The sequence below is a fragment of the Leptopilina boulardi genome, unplaced genomic scaffold, assembly GCF_019393585.1.
Source record: "Leptopilina boulardi isolate dan_hultmark-lab unplaced genomic scaffold, ZJU_Lbou_2.1 LbouV2_36, whole genome shotgun sequence".
In the NCBI taxonomy this organism is placed as follows: domain Eukaryota; kingdom Metazoa; phylum Arthropoda; class Insecta; order Hymenoptera; family Figitidae; genus Leptopilina; species Leptopilina boulardi.
In genome coordinates, this window is record NW_026137929.1 from 41,179 (window position 1) to 48,983 (window position 7,805).

Below are 7,805 nucleotides of genomic sequence, written 5' to 3' on the forward strand. Positions count from 1 at the left end.
CAGGTACAATACAAATAACTGGGTTAATTACCCTATGCTTAGTTCTACTTTCAAAATGCAAAATACTCTAAAAATTTTTTGTGATACACATCCAGACCTGAAAGAATTATAATCTCATCTGAGTAAGAATAAGTTTCACCTTCTACTGTTATTACCTTCAATATGCCTTTGGATACAATAGAACAAACGATTTTTGAATTCGATGAAAAAGAAGATAGAAATGAAAATTATGAAACATTATTACTAGCAATTCAAGCAGGTCGTAATAGAATCCTAAAATATTATTACAAATGGGTCAGAATTCGTGAAATCAGCATAAAAAAAAATATTTTTTTTTAATCGAAATATAGAAAAAACATTACTATTTAACAAATTTTTGAAGTTATGTAACGAATATCATTTGAATATCCACAAAATATCTTGTGATTTACGGGAATATAACGTTTTTCATTATAAAATACAAAAAAGTGTAAGTGCTATAGTGAATTAAATGCAATATAAAAATGTCATCTCCTAATGCGTGTTGTAATCCCTTTAATATCGAAAAACATAAGCGTTATATTCCCGTAAATCACAAGATATTTTGTGGATATTCGAATGATATTCGTTGCCTAACTTCAAAAATTTGTCAACATGTCAAAAGCACAGATGATAATAAAGTTTAGTTGGTGACAAGAAGTTAAAAGTATATTTTTTGATGTCTTATGTGAAGGAAATTTATTACTGCGTTAATAAAATTGTACATGTTTTCCTAAAAGACACATTGGTGAATTTATTAAACTTTTTTATCAATCAATAATTTTTTCGATATATCTCAAGGATATATAATTATTGTAGAAAATAAGGTAAGTACCCCAGTACGCATTATTGCCTCCATTACCGTCAGTTTTGTTAAAAATTATAAAACATATTTCCCAAAAAAATGTAATGTCATGTTATTTCAATTATAAATAATTATCTTTATTTAAATAATGTAATAAAAAAATCATTATTTCAATATATTGTTTTAAATATTTAGATGACTTAAAGCTGCAGTGATGATAACTAGGGCATTTACCTTATATCCACTTTCACTTATTAAACATTTTATTTCAATTATTTAAAATAAAATATTTTTTGTTTAAAGCTCGAAACTATGCTTTTGACTAATATTCATTTTTTAATTAAATTTTATTATATAAATTTATTTCTACTAGGATTTATTTATTTTTACTAGGATAGCTCAAAAAGGCTTTCACCTGTTAAAACTCTACTTTATTAATATGTTATTTGGATAAACAAGAATAATAAGAAAAATCGTCGAATAAACATATAAAACCTAATAAATAATTAAACAATTACATTATACTTAAAATACGTCATGATTAAAAAAACATACTTATTGAAATGCCTGCGCAATATATGGCGCGTATTTTATACACGATACGGCGAGCGCTTGGCCCGCTGTACTCTACGCGCCGGGCAACACAATTTTTATCATAATTTTTAAACTAATTATCGCTCATAAGTTTTCTCAACGGATTTGGATTCCTTATAGTTTTAAGAATATTTTAAGATTTTATTCGAATTTTGAAAAGGCGCAGAACATAAAAAAAATTAAATTGTTTATAAACAATTTGTTAAATAATTAAAAAATAATTTTTTTTTAAATTTTATAATTTTAATCGAAAGTCTAGTTCTGCCCCTTTGCGTAGCCGTTTGATTTATTTAAATCGGTTCATATGTGTACGAGAAACAAGAATTTGTTTATAAAATGACAAAAAAATTCAATTTGCAATAACTTTTGTAAAAAAAAATTTTTTTTTCGTTTGGTAGAAACATTTCTGTGGTCAAATAGTAATGTTCTTTCTATATTTCGATTAAAAAAAAATATATTTTTTTATGGTGATTTCACGAATTCTGACCAAAATGCAACTTAATGGAAAAGAGTTAAAATCTGAATCATTGAAGAAATTCAAAGAATTATACCGTAAAGAGTATTATATAACAGGAGATTCAGAAACAATTTACAACGAAGAAGAAATTTCATAAATCATCAAGGGAGACAAAAGAAAAAAAGATTTTTGATTGGTAGAAAAAAAACAACGCTTGTATCTAACTCTTGCAAAATTTGCTTGAATTGTATTGAGTATACAGGCTTCTAGAGTTTCAACTGAGAGATTGTTTTCTGAAAGTAACGTAGTGGTATCGAATAAAAAAACCTCTATGAATTTTCAGAGCTTTAATATAGATTCGAACATGGAAGAAATGTAAAGTTCGATTAGATATCTGCGAAAATTGGTAGACGTTATAAATCAGTGGCGGATCCAGACAAAGTTTTTGGGACAAGGTTTTTGGGAGGGGCGTTTTATGAGAGAGAAAGAGTCAGTGTTATGATGTTATCTCTTTCTCTTCCATACAAATTTAAAGCTTGGGGGGGGGCGATAGCCCCTTTCGCCCCACCGTGGATCCTCGCCTGTTATAAATCGTTCGTTAATTATAAAATATTTAATAATGAACGCTTCCGATTTTTTAACTATATTATTATAGACCTTGTTCGAATGGACAAAACTCTAAGGTAGTCTTCGTCTAAGTAATTGAAAATAATTAAATTTTAAAAAATTTGAAGAATTGATTTTTTCAAAAATATTTTATTATAAAACAATATATAATATATATAATAAATAATATTGATTAATTAATTCATAATTAGTTTTCAATATATTTAATTTTTAAATTTACAATTAAAGATATTTCAATAAAATTTTTGAGAACTCAATAATTATTTTCAAAATGTGCAATTAAAATTCTACAAAAGATGATTTTCAAAAATTGTAAAAAAATACTTCAAAAGAACAAAATTACAATTATTGAAACGTTTTTAATGTTTGCCCTGCTTATAGAAGGTCAGATAAGAACCGGACACAAAAGTCGAATAAGTTTTCAGACAGAAACGGATGAAATAGTCTGAATTTTGAGAGCTTCGTGTCAAGTTTTGTCTGATTTTAAACTGGTGAAGAAATCAGAAATTGATTTATCAAAACAACATTTGTATGGTTTTGTAATCCGAATTTTGCGTTCGTTTCTTGTCTAACATTTTAATCAGGGTGGTTCATTTTATAAATGTAATTATTTTTCAAAAATTATTCGAAAATAATTTTTGAAAGATTTGTCTATAGTTAGTTTTCAAACTATAAAAATCCAAAAAAGTTGCATTTTATACTAAAACTGTGGTATTTTGTTGCAATATTTGGAAGAAAACTCGGAAGAGTTGTAATTTTGTAAAATATGTGGAAAAAAAGTGGTAAAAGTTGGAGCTTCACGATATGTCGATATTAAAAAACAGATAAATTTTTAATGTTAAAATTTTTCCCGTCAAATAATTTTTCATTTCATTGACACCTTACCCGTCTTGAATCGTATTAAAAATTTCAGACAATATTAAGACGATATTCGAAAAAAAAATTTCGAGACAATATCAATAATGGAATGTCGAAATTTGTGATATTATCAATTATTGATTTTAATGAGATTGTGGTATTGATCTCAATGATTCGAAATTTTTTTCCTAATTTATCAGTTTGAGTAACAAGAAGTCGAAAAATAACCATACAAAATTTTGTGTCTGTATTTAATGTATGTGTGTCCACAAAATTTTGTTCCGCAGCATCACTCGGAAATGGTCTCACCGATTAAAGTGAAATTTTTGAGATTTTTAGATATTAGCCTAACATAAAATTATCCTTACTAGATTGCAAAATATTCATTTAAACGGGAGTTATGTCACTTTTTCAGAAACCTTGAAATTTCAAAATTTCAAGTTTCAAAAAGCTTTTCAAAGGGATAGAACAGTACTTTTAAAAGACGCTTCGAACGCTTATAGATCATTATAAAACATCAACCAAATATAAATTATCACTACTTTATAACACTAAATTTATTCTAGAAAATGAAATCTTTTATAATTAACAATTAAAAATTAATTAAATCTTTTGCAGTTTTCAATGATTGTCGCTTTAATCGTTTGAATCGAAATTGTGTTTGGGCTTTTTGGCCACAAATTTGTTATATAAAATAACATCTTTTACAAATAATAATTAAAAATTAAATAAAGACTTATAAAATGCGTGGTGGTGATCTCGTCCCCACGTGTATATATTAAGAGAAAAACACAATAACTTTCAAAACACTTGAGAGCATTTGAACCTTCGTGACGTCACAAATCATGGCGCATGACACGCAAATTTCTCAGGTATGTGAAAAGCACAATTTTGAATATTTTTTAAAAAAACCTTTTGGAAAATGTTCAGAATAACATAGACTCTGTCTGTTATGTGCGGAAAATTCAAAATTTTGCGTTTAAAACGTTTTTTAAACAATGTTTAAGTTGGTTGTCACAACCCTGCTGAAAAAATCCTTGAGGATTCGATGAGGAAATTTGTACGGATTTCCGCACGGAAATCCTAGTTTAATTATGAAACAGGATTTCTACGCGGATTTTTGCGCGGAAAACTACATGGGTAGATTTTGAGTGACAAAGATGGATTAGATATAAATTAAAAATTGAAGGCTGGACTCAAAAATTTGAAATGTAACTACTAGTTCAACAAACTGACAATTATTAAAGAGTTGAAAATAGACAATGGAAAATTTTCATGAAATACTCACATGAATTGAAAGGAATGCTTGTAAAGCAATAAATTCAGCAAATAAATCCTTAACGATCTCTAAACTGAAAGCAGTTAGATTAGAAATAAGTCAGTATAATAAGCAAAAAAACTTTGAGGATTTCTGTGCATACAAATCAACTTTCGATTCACTCCAATCAGCAAACAAATTCTCGAGGATTTCAACGCAGAGAAATCAAATTTAGTTTCCGTCTAGTAAGTACACAAATCCTTGAGGATTTCTACGCAAAAAAATCAAATTTCGGTGCAGTCCATTTAGCAAATAAATTCTCGAATATTTCTCTACAGAATAGTTAAATTCAATTTCAGCCTAAAGAAATCTTCGAGAATTTTTAAGCACAAAAATCAAATTGCGTTTCACTCTAATTAGCAAATAAATCCTCGAGGATTTCTGTGCAGAAAAATCAATTTTATTTCACTATAATTAGCAAACAAATCCTCGAAAATATCTGTGCAAAAAAATCTACTTGCGTTTCACTAAAATTAAGAAAAAGAATCCTGGAAGAATTCTGTTCAGAAAAATCAAGTTCGTTTCACTCTAATTAGCAAACAAATTCTCGAGGATTTCTGTGCAAATAATCAACTTCGTTGCAATTTAATTACCAAACAAATCCTCGACGATTTCTACGCAGAAAAATCAACTTCGTTTCCCTCTAATTAGCAAACAAATCCTCGAGGATTTCTGTGCAGAAAAATCAATTTTATTTCACTATAATTAGCAAACAAATCCTTGAAAATATCTGTGCAAAAAAATCTACTTGCGTTTCACTAAAATTAAGAAAAAGAATCCTGGAAGAATTCTGTTCAGAAAAATCAACTTCGTTTCACTCTAATTAGCAAACGAATTCTCGAGGATTTCTGTGCAAAAAAATTAACTTGCGTTTTACTCTAATTACCAAACAAATCCTCGACGATTTCTACGCAGAAAAATCAACTTCGTTTCCCTCTAATTAGCAAACAAATCCTCGAGGATTTCTGTGCAGAAAAATCAATTTTATTTCACTATAATTAGCAAACAAATCCTCGAAAATATCTGTGCAAAAAATCTATTTGCACTTCACTAAAATTAAGAAAACGAATCCTCGACGATTTCTACGCAGAAAAATCAACTTTGTTTCCCTCTAATAAGCAAACAAATCCTCGAGAATTTCTGAGCAAATAATCAACTTCGTTGCAATTTAATTACCAAACAAATCCTCGATGATTTCTACGCAGAAAAATCAACTTCGTTTCCCTCTAATTAGCAAACAAATCCTCGAGGATTTCTGTGCAGAAGAATCAATTTTATTTCACTATAATTAGCAAACAAATCCTCGAGGATTTTGGTGCTAAAAAATCTACTTGCGTTTCACTAAAATTAAAAAACAAATTCTTGAAGAATTCTGTGCAGAAAAATCAACTTCATTTCACTATAATTAGCATACAAATTATCGAGGATTTCTGGGCAAAAAAATCTACTTCGTTTTACTCTAATTAGCAAACAAATTCTTGAGTATTTCTTTGCAAAAAAATCAACTTGAGTTTTACTCTCATTAGCAAACAAATCCTCAAGGACTTCTGTGCAGAAAAGTAAGATTTAGTTTCAGCCTAAACAAATGTTCAAGGATTTCAACGCAGAGAAATCAACTTTGTTTCAACCAAATTAGTACACAAATCCTCGAGAATTTCTGAGCAAATAATCAACTTCGTTTCAATTTAATTACCAAACAAATCCACGACGATTTCTACGCAGAAAAATCAACTTCGTTTCCCTCTAATTAGCAAACAAATCCTCGAGGATTTCTGCGCAGAAAAATCAATTTTATTTCACTATAATTAGCAAACAAATCCTTGAAAATATCTGTGCAAAAAAATCTACTTGCGTTTCACTAAAATTAAGAAAAAGAATCCTGGAAGAATTCTGTTCAGAAAAATCAACTTCGTTTCACTCTAATTAGCAAACGAATTCTCGAGGATTTCTGTGCAAAAAAATCAACTTGCGTTTTACTCTAATTACCAAACAAATCCTCGACGATTTCTACGCAGAAAAATCAACTTCGTTTCCCTCTAATTAGCAAACAAATCCTCGAGGATTTCTGTGCAGAAAAATCAATTTTATTTCACTATAATTAGCAAACAAATCCTCGAAAATATCTGTGCAAAAAATCTACTTGCGTTTCACTAAAATTAAGAAAAAGAATCCTGGAAAAATTTTTTGCAGAAAAATCAACTTTGTTTCACTCTAATTAGCAAACAAATTCTCGAGGATTTCTGTGCAAATAATCAACTTCGTTGCAATTTAATTACCAAACAAATCCTCGACGATTTCTACGCAGAAAAATCAACTTCGTTTCCCTCTAATTAGCAAACAAATCCTCGAGGATTTCTGTGCAGAAAAATCAATTTTATTTCACTATAATTAGCAAACAAATCCTTGAAAATATCTGTGCAAAAAAATCTACTTGCGTTTCACTAAAATTAAGAAAAAGAATCCTGGAAGAATTCTGTTCAGAAAAATCAACTTCGTTTCACTCTAATTAGCAAACGAATTCTCGAGGATTTCTGTGCAAAAAAATCAACTTGCGTTTTACTCTAATTACCAAACAAATCCTCGACGATTTCTACGCAGAAAAATCAACTTCGTTTCCCTCTAATTAGCAAACAAATCCTCGAGGATTTCTGTGCAGAAAAATCAATTTTATTTCACTATAATTAGCAAACAAATCCTCGAAAATATCTGTGCAAAAAATCTACTTGCGTTTCACTAAAATTAAGAAAAAGAATCCTGGAAAAATTTTTTGCAGAAAAATCAACTTTGTTTCACTCTAATTAGCAAACAAATTCTCGAGGATTTCTGTGCAAATAATCAACTTCGTTGCAATTTAATTACCAAACAAATCCTCGACGATTTCTACGCAGAAAAATCAACTTCGTTTCCCTCTAATTAGCAAACAAATCCTCGAGGATTTCTGTGCAGAAAAATCAATTTTATTTCACTATAATTAGCAAACAAATCCTCGAAAATATCTGTGCAAAAAATCTACTTGCGTTTCACTAAAATTAAAAAACAAATTCTTGAAGAATTCTGTGCAGAAAAATCAACTTCATTTCACTTTAATTAGCAAACAAATCATCGAGGATTTCTGGGCAAAAAAATCT